The following is a 14485-nucleotide window of genomic DNA, read 5'->3' as shown; positions in this document are numbered from 1 at the left end:
AATTAATATGTTTTTGTTCATAAACGTTACCTAAGGGTTGTTATTCGTTCTTCTAAATATCAAACTGTGAAGCGATAGTTAATCAGTTTTTCAGACATATGTGAATGCTCGTTGACGATAACAAATGCACAATTGAAATTGTCTAAGGCGTTACAAAAGTCGTCGACTTTTATAAAATGTGAAAGTTGCGGCACTTGCAACAGTCTATGAATTTTACAGATTAGCAGTAATACAAATGACTAAATTGTAATTAACCCTAATTCAAAGCTATCAAAATCTGACATAATAATAATAATAATCACCACTCGTTAGTTATTTAGTTTTCAGATGAAATTCAATATCGACAGGAATGGAACATTTTGTCTAAGCAGGTATCCTAGATTAAACATAGATCCAATCATAGTGTGTGTATCATCTCGCACAAAGTCGGTGGAATAGTGGAAGTAGATCCGTATATATATAACATATACTAATCTTGAGCATATTTTAATTAATATATATTGCCATGTACTTTGATGCAATTTTAATCCGAGTTCAGTTTTGTATTTGAAAGCGCATGCGAGTGCAAAACGTTTTATAAATTACATAAATGTGGCACGTAACATATTTTCTACATTGCCTAGAAAAGATGCAAACATGCGAGTTGATCATATTGTTCAAGAAGTATATGTCACGCTGTCAGAAATATGATACATTCCAGGGGCAAACAACACACACACACACACACACACATATATGTGTGTGTGTGTGTGTGTGTGTGTGTGTGTGTGCACTCAGTGGCGTATATAAGATGAAGTGTCTTAAAGATTAGAATCCACATGTTTAGGACATAGTTCATGTATACGTTTGTGCGTCTGGGGCTATAATTAATCTGATTGTTTGTCTATTCCCACAGGTATTTCGGTTGCATAGCAAAATGTTATCGGGCAAAAAGTCTCCGATCACCTCAGCCATCCGAAATGATGCCATTTGCTCGTTTCTTAAACGTATTTGTCACTACTTCCGAAAGACGCATCCTTTCATTTAAATCTACCTACCTAGGCTTAGGCTAAAAGAAAACTATTTATAAGTTTTTTATATGTGCATAATCCCACCGCTGCCACATAAACATGATAGAAGAAACATACGCGACCGGTTCGGATCTCGAACTAGAGATATCCCTAGGTCTCGACGTGTTTGTTAGCACCCAAATCATCTGACACAAGGCATTTGACTATCGTCTGCGCGACAAAAATATGAAGATACTGAAATTTTAAAGTTGTTTCGCCTTTCATTATCGGTATAGTAAGCATGGAGGATGCAATGACATGTATAATTACTGGTAAATCCTTTTTACCTGAATGTTTCTAACATATTGATTAATTCGACATGTACATATGATGTAAATTGTGTTTTAATATGGTGCTTCGTTAAGAACACATGTTTTGTAATAACTGCTGACAGAGTTGAAACGTTAACATTACACGAAAGTACAGCATAAACAGGACTAGCTGATGACAGACAATACGTGCTGGAAGGCAACAATGAAGAGGAAACAGCTGAGGAGTACTATGTTAGCAGAAGCATTGAAGAAAAATCCATCTTCCAAGTCCAATATCAGTGTTCATTATTCTCATTGTGATAAATACGAAATCAGATATACCAGCATGATGTGTATGCCCATCATTGCTTCCAACAGCAGTATCTTACATTTATCTTGTTCATCTGTTGACTGTCTATACTTTCATCTATCCAAGACACTCAATACCTGTTTGACTTTGAAAAATATATAAAATGGCAATGTCTAATGATGATTCATCCCCGATATAAGATTTTCTATGAGGTAACCTGATTCATGACATGTATCATAGATACATAGATAGGTATTTCGTGTTTTTAAAGACCCAGTAAAGTTTGATAACAAAAACAACTTGTTTAAGCAAACTGTAAAATCTCACAATGTAATTAATATTGGCGTACACAAATGTCATTAATATTAGCGTACACAAATGTCCTATCTCTTAGGTCGGTGGCACAATCAGTATTTATGAGCTTTCCTTATCTGCCCTTAACTCATAAATGTATGTCAGACAGCAAGCATGTAATGCTATATTGCCATTGTAGTGCTTTCCTAAGCACTGTCTGCACAAATTTCAACAAACTTAATACTTTCCTCTCAAACTGTCTTACAAAATATTTGAGTAGTCATCTCACAAGGACTGAGAAGGGCAGTACTTGCGTTCTAGCTCGTTCCAGTTTCCATCCATGTAGAGTTGCTAAACGTTGCTAAATACACACAAGCACATCCATGAAAGTTTCCTTTACATGGGTTAAAAGAGCAAATACCACTCCACCATTTTCATCTTCGCTATCAAATGACAAAAAAAGGTCCCATTTACCACGAAATATCGGAAGGCTTCAGCAAAATTAACTTGCAATACGAAAACAGCAGAGAATTAAGAAAAATTAGTATCACACATAGCACACGTAATGGTGAATAAATTTTAACACTCTCTTTTAGTCGATAGTCCAACAATGTAAGATGTGGACTTACATGTATATGATAGAGACGGTCTCTCGGAAACATCTGGGTCCACGTCTTACATTATAGGACTAGGTTCCACATCCTTCCACACATGAACTGGAATATGTGCTATCCCTGGATTCTATTGAAGGATGGTTGATAATAGTAGGCAGAATTGACATTTTAATACAAATAATGCTATCATACATATTAGAGAATTTTTAATTCGTACTTTACGGAAATTCGAACCGAGGTCCACGGGTACACGGCACCCATCGCCTTGCCTGCACACACGAGCCCATATTCCCTCACGACTAAGCACACATCACCAATAAATGATGTTACTCAATCGATGTTATATGCACTCGTGTGTGTGTGGCAGACACTCGCATGACGACCTAGTAATTAATTATCGTGTATCTACATAATCATTCCGGATTCCTATGAAAGAAAACAAAGTAATTATAATTAATTATAGAGAATTATAAATATACACCAGACAGAACAGAAAGTGATATCCCTAGATTCAATATAACAATGATTGATAATAGTAGGCAGAATTAACATTTGTAATATAAATAATACAATGATACAAGTTTGAGAATTTTTAATTCGTACTATACGGAGATTCGAGATTCGAATCAAGCATTCTTCTATGCCGAGTCATACCAAAGACTTATAAAAAATGGTACTAACAGCTGCCTCGCTTCGCGCTCAGCATTAAGAGGTTAGTGTTAGGACTGGTCGACAGTCTCATCGTGAAATGTAACTTTTAACACCAACATGTCTCATTCCACAGTATAAGAATATGGATTTTGACAAGCGCGATAAAGCATCAAACCACTGTTTAATTCAAGATATAAAATTGCAACATCCCAACAGGAACTTTCGTCACAACCAATGTAATACATCATGTTTAATTGAAATTCTTGACAGGCAGTGTTAAATTCAAATTAACATTGTTGGAATTCACAAGATAAAATCTAAAAATTCGATATATGACAATGAGATTTCGACCAACGCTGTGTAATTCCACAGATGACATCTAGAACCTCAACATGAAATGCAAACAATGTGGTTCAACATGTGAATTTGGTATCCTCCACAAATCACACTAGAATTTCAACTGAAATGTTGTCATTGGACACGCGCGTATCCACTACTGCTCCTCGTGGACTTAAATTGTTTGCAACAACAACAATCATTCGGGCAGATCTACTGTTCACAAAATAGCTCGTGACGATATTGTTCTAAAATTGTTTGGAGTGTTTAGTGGGCTTGTTTATAGCAACAGCACCTTACGCAGGGAAATCAAAAATGTACTTGGCGTGGATGCGAACACATTAGCATATTTTGGGATTTTGGAGCTGCCATTTTTAAGGGATTTAAAATCGACATTTGTAAGTATAATCATACAATGTACAATTTCTTTAACAGAGCACAATAAAAATAAACTTTCTTGTTACGCGTAGCAAATGCAAGAACACCAATCAAGTCAATTAAACGAAGGTTATCCAATGTCCAATTGGGTCTGTATCATTTATGAAATCATTAAGACTTTATGTTGAAGTTATTACTATATTATGTGCTTTAGCGATGTTTGTGAAATATTACTGAAAGCTTTATAAGTAAAGAATTCAAAATACGTTTGTAGAATACTTCAGCATAGTAGCTTGAATTTTATTTTAATAGCGTGGTGCGCCTAGCAAATAATATATAATCATTAGAAAGAGATGGCCTTTATAAAAGAGACATCCATGCTGATTACATCATGAAAAACTCACCTATTGAAATTACGTTATATTTGATATGTATATACCATCCAGTATTGACACCAATACAAACTATAGTTGAGTTCAAATCTGGCGTTGATCTACCAACAGTATCCACTATTTAAAATGAGTTGAGAATTAAACTTAAAACATGTCACCATTTATTCTACCCGTCCCTTTATAGACCACTTCGTTTTACATTAAATCTACAAAGTGATATTAACAAAGTTTATCAGACACTATTGAGCTTTGATACTACTAGCATATGTCTTAGAGGTATGTCTGTTTGAAATAAAGATTGTGTTTCGCTTAAAATGTTTTCATCCTATACATTTTTGTTTAAAAATAAAATCAAAGATGCACTTTACAATGATATGTAAAACACAATAAAATACTACATCATCGTAATTGGATGTTCTGTAGCAAATCCAGATTGGGATGGAAAATCCAGATTGGGATCGTAATGGGATGTTCTGTACCAAATCCAGATCATCTCGGAGTCGCTCTGTACTATAGTCGTTTAGTTCCAGTAAGTTTCGTCAATTAAACTGTGCAAATACTTTTATATTAATTAAAGTCCTTATCTTTCACATCGGGGCCCCGAGTGACCGAGTGGTCTAAAGCGCTCTCCGTTACGGATCACTGCCATCTCACCTCTGTCTGCGTGGGTTCGAGTCTCGGATTCAGCCAATGTGGGTATGTGAAAAAGCTTGCCAGTAGCTTCTCGTGGGTCGGTGGTTCTTTCCGGGGTTTTCCCGGCTTCTTCTTCCACCATTAATACTGGCCGCCATGTATATCCTATCGTGTGCTGAAAAATGGCGTTAAACCCTACAACAACAGCAACAACAAATCTTTCACACCCCAACTTTCACGTTTCTTTTCTGGATTTTTTATCCATCTTTATACATATATGATGTGTTCGTAAACATCCCACACTCTGGACGAATTAATGCATTAAGAAACGATGCTCGTAGAAGTACCAGAAAGTAAGTATACTCGGCACTCCAAAACTAAGAAGTCTTTCGCCGGAACAAAGAATCTGAGTTGCTGATGCCTCCCTACTGGCAGATGTTGACAATAGAGCGCTTTATACAAGAAGTACAGTCGCGCAATAAATGTCGTCGATGTTAATACGCCATTACCGGCTGTGACGTTGGACACCGGTGTGGCAGGGATTTGTTTGTCGACAAGAATCATTGCAACTCTCAATATAATCGCCCCTGAGATCACTGATGTATTGCGGAATGCTTTCAGAAGATCAGACTTTTTTCCGCCGTCGACTGAGCATAAATAGAAAAAATCATGATGAAATCCGCGTCTTGGTGAAACAAAGCTCATTCGATCGCAGACCAAGTAGCTTATGTACTTCGCGACACCGCTGTCTCCGATGAGGAGTTTAAGCGTATCCCAGACGAAGCCGACAAATAAACAACCATGCAGTTTGAAATACGGACTGTAGCATGTCGTTCGCAGTCGATATAGCAATAACAATCAAGTAAAAGCCCACGAATCGTTCGGGAAAAAAATTCATAGAGGATTTACTATGGTGTGTCTGTGTGTGTGTGTGTGAGTGTGTGTGTGTGTTTAGCTGTGGTAAGCTATCTAAGCTTATTGAGTCAAGGTTAGCGCTTTTGAAAAAGTTGGATGAACATTGTCTTACTCCTCCCTTTCAATGCACGTCTTTTTCGCACTTTCCTTAAGTTAAATTGTTGGACGGCTGTATCGGGGAACCGAAAAATCGCTGTATATCTCTACGCCAGTCCCACACACTCACTCGTATTGTCTGTTTTGTCAAACGTGAGCTCATCTGTATAAATCTCTTTGTAACCCAATGTGTCGAGCCATGGTTAGTTTTCCATTGTGGTGACAGAGGATGGCGAGTGCTGGTCCAAAATATTAATTCTCCACCAACTAAGATCTCAAGAATATGAGCCTTCCACTGTGTCCTTCTGATCTACGTAGTTATGAACCCATCGATTTTAATTATATTGATTGGTACTTTTAAGTAGCTAGTGAATCAATACATAGTCCCCGAGGGTTGTTTACACAGATATAACAATTGTGTACGCAAATATCCATAATGCAACACTTGCGCAACTTGCGTCTCCATTATGAGTCCCTAAAAATCCTTTGTCAACATTAGTCATCGCGTATATTCAAGATGAAAGTCTGATTAAAATGTCGATATGGATATTTATTTCATCGAAATGATGCATAGAGTATAGTTGAAATTAATTCCCCTATAGCACAAAAGTAACAATAAAGCTGGAAGTTCCTTGGCTTATATCGAAAGACAGAATAGTGAAGATGAGCCGTATTCAAGGTTGTTGCTACCAAATAGATATGCAGTTGTTCTTGAAAAAAGCAGACAATATTTAGATTTTTTAAATATTTTGTATGATGTCCCTAAGATTGTCATCTTGAAAGAGTATTTCCAGACAATGCTCTTCAGGATACAAAATCAGTTACGGAATTAAATTTTCATAGCATGTGTTTTATGCCAGAACTTTTATGAACAAATAACTTTCCGCGAACACAAGTGCTTGTGCCAACGACAGCTGACAAACCAATACTAATTAGTACGGTCCAATATTGTGTTTGTGGTGGAGATGATGGAAGTAGGATGATATTGAATGAAAGCGAGAACGGTTCAAAGACGTTTCATCTTCAGTGTATTAAAATCAACCATGTGCCTAACGGAACATGGCTTGGTCTCGAATGTCAAATCCTAATATTTCTGAAATGTTCATAACAATTGGCTTTTTATCTTAAACGATAACCAAATGATTAATTTCAGCCAATGAAAATTTAAAATCCCTACATGTTTCTACAATGGCCGCTCCGGTGCCCTAGTGGTTAGAGCGTCCGCCTCGGAAGCGGGAGATCGTGGGTTCCAACCCGGCCGAGTCATACCAAAGACAAAAAAATGGTACTAACAGCTGCCTCGTGTCGCGCTCAGCATTAAGATGTTAGTATTAGGACTGGTTGGCCTGGTGTCAGGATAATGTGACTGGAAGGGACACGATGCTACATGTCTGCGGCATGATGCCCCCAGTGCTAAACATCATATAAGCTGCCACACTGCAGACATCGTAGCGATATGTCTGCAAAAATGTTAAAGCTACGTTAAAATCCTATTCACACACACACACACACACACACACACACACACACACACACACATGTTTATACTTGTTTGTGTATCCATTTGTGTATGCGTTCGTTTATTGATGGATCTTTGTTGTTGTTGTTGTTGTGGGGTTTAAAGCCATTTTTCAGCACACGATAGGCTATACATGGCGGCCAGTATTAATGGTGGAGAAAGAACCCGGGAAGACCCCGGAAAGAACCACCGACCCAAGAGAAGCTACTGGCAAGCTTTCTCACATACCAACATTGGCCGAATCCAAGACTCGAACCCACGCAGACAGAGGTGAGATGGCAGTGATCCGTAACGGAGAGCGCTTTAGACCACTCGGCCACTCGGGGCCCCTTGATGGATCTATTTGTTTATGAAAGAATAATATAAATGGTTAAAATTTCAATGTTTTACCGGAAGAAAAAAGGGGAAAAGTCACACATTCGGTCTCCTGCGGTTGACAATCTCAACAGATTTTGATGCATAGGATATCCTTACGCACAAAATGACACGTAACTTCATAAGTGTGTGGGAAAAACAATGTTGTTCGACATTTAGTGAAACAAAATGGCGGATATGGAAGCGCAAACATTTTGTGACTCCACGTAAAAACAACGGATCGTACAAACGTTGCTATGGAGTATTTGCTTTCTCTTGCAGTTTGACATTTCTCCTGTTCTTGAAGATGGGTTGTGGCGCATCAACATCGGTGAAAGGTAAGAAAAGAAAAGAGACTAAGTTTTTCCTCTATGTATTTTATGCTCTGGAAGAAAATGTTTTACCTACTGATGATGATAACCATCAATATTTCTTTTAAAAGTCACATATTTTTCCCCGAAATAAACAGTCTATTAAAGCCGATGGACAGCTTAAAGTAGATGGTTAAATTTAAAGAAATTTAATTGAAACTGTCGGATTAACAAATGTATTATATATTTTGTTTCGGCATAAACCGTTTTAGGTTGTTATTCGTTTTTTCAGACTGCACGAACATGGAAAGCCCAGAAACTACTACGTAACTGATATTAATTTTGTGCAAATATGAAAGCCTATACAAAATTAGTGATATTTTTGTATGTATCCTAAATTCTTTATACTATTTGAGCAAAATACTCACCCAACTATATATTCGGTACAAAATATTTTGAACTGACCATTCAAAGGACGAACTAGGAATAATATTGTGCAAATTATTGATAACATCAGTGAAATGTGCGACAAAACGTCAAAAGATCATAGGAAAGAAAATGGAGACAAAAATAAAACGTAGCGCCGTAACTTTCTAAGAAAGTTTATTTACGATACTACAACTGCATTTAATAATTATAATAATAGCACAACAATTTTGGAACAGCACATTGATCAGATAGTATTATTAAAAACCAATGGATAAATTAATTAAAATATTGATCAATTAATGAATTATTTTACATTAATTAATTAGTTAGCCTAGTAACTAATTATTTATTAATAAATTAATTGGTTACTGAATGAATGAACGAATGAATAAATGAATGAATGAATATTTTAACTAGCTAATTAATTAATTAATTAATTAATTAACAGTGTAATAAGGTGCATGGGCATATTGATTAATTAACTGTCTAACAAGGTACTTAGACAAATGGTCAGTTAAATAACAAGTTAAAGCACGACCAGGAGAATAAAGTTTAATAGAGAAACTAAAATCCAAATTTAAGAAGTTATTCAACTCGTAACAGATCATACAGACTCACTTTACGACAAGGTTATGTACAGAATTTGGAAACAAGCAATACAATATGATAAGTCTAGAACAACATCTTGCACAGATTGTTCTAAAATTATAGGCAGATTTTCAAGAACTTAAAGCAGCGTAGTATTTGGGATTATGGTTACCAGCAGGAATCGACAACAGAAGGAAGAGAGAAGATGTAGAAGAACGAAGCGATGCCCATTCTCTAATATAGTTCAACGTTTAATCCGTCTATTTTGTTTAGGATTTTGGATATTTACAAAAAAATCCATGCTCCATACATCCTACTCTATAAACATACTCAGTTGCTTTATTCTCCTTTAAGTCAAAACTGAAATGTACACATCGATGCATATTTATAGGTTGCGTCATTGAGATGATGAACCGCAATATAGTCATAAGTCAGGCATTCAACGTTCTTTTTTTTTTCAAATGTCTTCATCATACACCTTAAAATTGCAATATAGCCGTCAGAAAGGAATTCAAGATCATTTCAAACTTGTTCAACACACTGTTTAAAACCGCAATGTAGCCGCCTGTCTGGAATTCAACATGATTTCAAGCTGTTTCAACACAATCTTTAAAACCGCCATGTAGCCATCAGTCTGAAATTCAACATCATTTCATACTTGTTCAACAAATTTTCTGAAACCGCAATATAGCCATTTGTCTGGAATTCAACATCATTTCAGATTTGTTCAACACACTCTTTAAAACCGCAATGTAGCCATCAGTCAGGAATTCAACATCATTCAAACTTGTTCAACGCACTCTTCAAAACCGCAATGTAGCCATCAGTCAGGAATTCAACATCATTTCAAACAACACACTCTTTAAAACCGCAATGTAGTCGTCAGTCAGGAATTCAACATCTTTTCAAACTTGTTCAACACACTCTTTAAAACCGCAATGTAGCCTTCAGTCTAGCATATTAATCTAAAACCTGTTCATCACAATCATTATACACACATCCAACTATGCATATTGATGTTTTAACTTTATTATTATTTGCCTTTTTGTCTTCCCTTTTTAATATTGTATATAAATGTATTGCGAATACAATTTGAAATAGTTGTAATCTACAAAGTTGACCAGAATACAGTCTTATAAAGTCTTCATTTCTTTTATTATACATATATTTAGTATCTTAACTGATTTATACAGACGAAATAATTCATTACTTTGAATACTACTTCGCATAGCACCACGATGGAGTCGGGTACAGCAAGATAAAATAGTATATGACTTATATAAAGTTAGTTTACAAGAAATTAGCGAGAAAGTGTTTTTCGTTTTCTGTTACTTTAAAGTGGTAGAGGCGTCGCTTTAAAATACTAAACGCCAAATTTTACAATTTTATACATTTTGAAAGTAACACTTAAATGCTTACATTAGTACAGAGCTAAGCCTTCATATTCAGCCAGATTGAAAGGGTAAGGAATTCGTAATCAACCCGTGTGTGTGTGTGTGTGTTTGTGTGTGTGTGAGAGAGAGAGAGAGAGAGAGAGAGAGAGGCAGAGTCTGTATTTGTGTGTTAAACGTTCTTGTGTGTATACAGTACATGTAATGCGTTATACTCGCCGAGTTGAGAAGCAGCATGTTTGCTTAATTTTTACATGTCAGACATTTCAATAATGGGGTATTTTCAGATATTGTGGATTTATATAAGAATAAATGTCTTACCAGCATGCAATTTCCCTCCAGTTGCTCCAAAAAAGAGAAACTGGAAGCAAATATCGTAAAGATATCTAATATCACGCCGCTGCCAACATAACATGTTATTATAACATGCAAGGAGTATAACAGCATCTCACAACCGCGCTGAACAAGAAATGTTGAACACTTGTGCAAGGCTGGCTTGAGGTCGATGCTACTTCTTTTTCCAAGGACTTGCGCGCAAAAACATTAAATCAATTTTCTAATTTCACATTTGCATTTTTTTTCTTCTCTTTGCTCACGTTTGTATTGTCCGGACGCATAATTAAGCTGCCGATCGGTATTTCATGCCACTTACAGCGAAACATGATTCACGTGCATAATATACATAATTAGTCCCATCTCAATAACCAGAAATTTTTAAATGACAATGCCTGAGAGATCCTTATGTTAAGATATTAGGGAGAGTCCATTTTTACAAAACTTATTCACGCTACCATAAAGTCTCATAAACACTGTACATTATGACGCCCGATCCTAGTAATTAGGCTTGAGAAATGTTTTTCTCAGCACCGACTCCCCATACTCAAAGAAATAATCACTAAAAATCTAGCAGTGTTATAAAGGGAGACGTAAATGTAAATAGCACAATTCATGGATGTTTGCATTAACCACGAATCCGAAAATCATAATTCCGTGAAGGATGACAAAGTCTTACCTCTGGTCTTTAAAAAACAAAAGTAATCGACTATTCACTCAGAATCAATCACCAACCCGATGTGTGATTCCAAACATCATTACAAGAACAACAAAATAAGAAAATGACACTGAAATCAAGAGGTTAGAAATATACCTTGCTCCAGAGAACACGGTCCCCCGAAAACATCAAACAGATTACTGTATATAATCAAGGATAATCAGTATTGCATCTTCCTCTGTACAAAACACCAGCTTTAAAGATGACAGCGCGATTGCTCATCCATCAATAATGCTATTTTATTTTCGCAATTCCACAGTGAACATTAAAATTCCCTTAGGTAATCTTTAACCCATAGTTAATGAAAATCATGGTAGTCATTTACCAATGCTTGTAATAAACTGTTCTGTTATGCTTGTACTCATGAACGTCTTTAAACGTTACTGCAGCGTCATCTTCTCAATAATCCGGTCTCTGATTGGTCATAAATGCTGGCTCGCACATCCTAACCAAGACCAAAAATCACGTAGAAAGATAACACTTTTTACAAGATAACCTATCATTACCAAAACCTAAAGTCACTCATTGACTCAGCACTCCACAATAAGCAGCGTCAAATACTGTATCGTCAACCGCTCCTGTGACCTAGTGGTTAGAGCGTCCGCCTCGGATGTATGAGATCGTGGGTTCGATCCCCGGCCGAGTCATATCAAAGACTTACAAAAATGGTGCTAACAGATGCCTCACTTGGCGCTCAGCATTAAGATGTTAGTGTTAGGACTGGTCGGCCTGTTGTCAAGATAATGTGACTGGGTGGGACATCATGCTACATGTCTGCCGCATAATGATCCAGTGCTAGACATCACTATAAATTGCCACACTGCAGACATCGTAGAGATATGACTGACAAATTGTTAAATCTACGTTAAAAAGTCCGAAATCATACACACACACACACACACACACACACACACACACAGACACACACTTTATCGTCATCAGACCATGTTATCTCGCATTGCATCCTCACATCTACATCACAACTCGTATGAAATTTCTCCAGAGATATAAAACCTAGCATCTAGACAATCACAGTTTAAAATGTAATTTTTTTATTTTGTAAGAATGATTTACGCGTACTACTGTAATTATTTTCCAATAACTAACTAGGTATATTAAGGTACGTATGTTGTCCATAGCTAAATTGTAAATTTAAATTTTCTAGTAACACGAAAGCCAAATAAACAGCTTGAAGAGGAGTATCAAATTTTCAGTGAAATAGTTCGTACTCTTACGATTTTTGCACATTGTTTACTGAGAGAATGATATATTTTATTAGGAATGGAAGAAATGTACCGCGATCGATCCGTAGTAAGCTTGCCTGACTCACGATTTGAAAAGTGTAATATCTGTAGCTGTCGTCTGCTTCATTTTTGAAAATACATAATTTGCATGAAACGTTGATATTGTGTCTTTCGAATTCGTTAGTTTGAGAGAGATGTGTTTGTTGTTTTTCTTTGATTCCGGCAATTGATAAGATATTGCTCTTCTAAATTGTGAACTTAGAACTGTTCTTGGAAAAAACTTTTGAGTTCGCACAAACGGATATTGAATGTTAGGAAAGAAGTCATTTTTTAATCTAAATGATTTTTGACCACAGATATAATTCTATAAAATTATATATTGTTACTATGCAAGTCTTGTTATATTCAGAACATATTTGTTGAATATCAAATACATGATTTCTAACTGCATCAAATATTTGATTATTTAATCCTTTAACTGCAGATAAGAAAGGAAAAAGCCTACTCGGTAAAGGATTGAAGGGGGCTGCAAAAGTAGCAGGAAAAGGACTTGAAGTTGGTATCGGTGAGATACCTGGTGTAGGAGATGTGGGAGGAGAACTCCTGGGAGAAGCAGCCAAAGTTGCTGTTAAAACTACCGCAGAAGTAGTTGTAGATAAGATAGAAAAGGAGTCTGATTAAGATATGGGAATAGTAAGGCTTGATTCTTAGCTGCGAAAGACTTCGATGGAGGCGTTTGTGGAGCGAAATAAACAATTATACACTAGCAGAAAATAACGAATATCTCCTTTTGTTCTTTTTGATGTGGATTTTTTTTAAGTAGTGACCGGTGTATAAAAACGCATTGCTGTTTATTGTAATTGTTGTCCAGAGGATATGTTCGAGGCTAAATACGTTTTGAATGGGATTACCTAAGAAGAGGAATTAGGAAAGTCATAAAAATCATTGAAAGACGACTCATTCTAAGTAAAAGTAATCTTGACTATCGTATTTTTAATTCTGGGCTGAATTTGTCGAGTTTAGACTATGAAAAGTGCATACAAATGCATTGTTGTTTATTGTAAATATATGTTGTTTTAACTGTCCCCTGTTTCGTTGTATAACCTTTATCAGTGACAGTCTGTTTATAAAATTAGCATGGATACATAAACTCGTGTATGAGTATTCCAAATGAAGAGAGGCCTATCTATTAATAAAAAGTAAAATTTTGAGGTAACCTACACCTATCATTGTGCATAGAAATCTAAAGACACGTGGTATTATGAAATTTTTCATAGTGCAAAGAATACTATGAGCGTGAAAGGACCCACTTTGCAATTTAATTGATTATGCCGGAAAAGTAAGCAGATAAATGGGCAAATAAAATCTGAAATTTCATGGCTTGGTCTGTATCAAATAAGTTAATGCATACATACATACATACGCACGCACGCACGCACGCACACACACACACACACACATATACATACATACATACATAGACATAGTTTGTACTTTAAGATTCATATTCGGTACAGTAAGTTATGGTCCACTCGTATTATGATATTGCGATATATTATGAACGACTGGTTGTACTAATTCAATTTCCATTGTAAACCTATAGGAACATCATGATATTAAATATTCAACAACTTTAGAGTTTTAAATGCTCGTCATCAAATCTGTATTTCTCAGTATAA

General features: G+C 36.1%; 1 long non-coding RNA gene across 1 annotated transcript; it reads left to right on the top strand.

Annotated features, from left to right (window-relative positions):
• The first annotated feature begins 3748 nt into the window (after positions 1-3748).
• LOC149779205 (uncharacterized) lies at positions 3749-14183 on the top strand. Its single transcript, XR_016415586.1, has 3 exons — positions 3749-3903; positions 8075-8130; positions 13291-14183. It is a non-coding gene; the product is annotated as an uncharacterized LOC149779205 (long non-coding RNA).
• Positions 14184-14485: the final 302 nt, after the last annotated feature.

Source organism: Sinohyriopsis cumingii, chromosome 17 (genome assembly GCF_028554795.1).
Source record: "Sinohyriopsis cumingii isolate HCF-2022 chromosome 17, ASM2855479v2, whole genome shotgun sequence".
In the NCBI taxonomy this organism is placed as follows: Eukaryota; Metazoa; Mollusca; class Bivalvia; order Unionida; family Unionidae; genus Sinohyriopsis; species Sinohyriopsis cumingii.
This window is presented reverse-complemented; position numbering and strand designations above follow the sequence as displayed.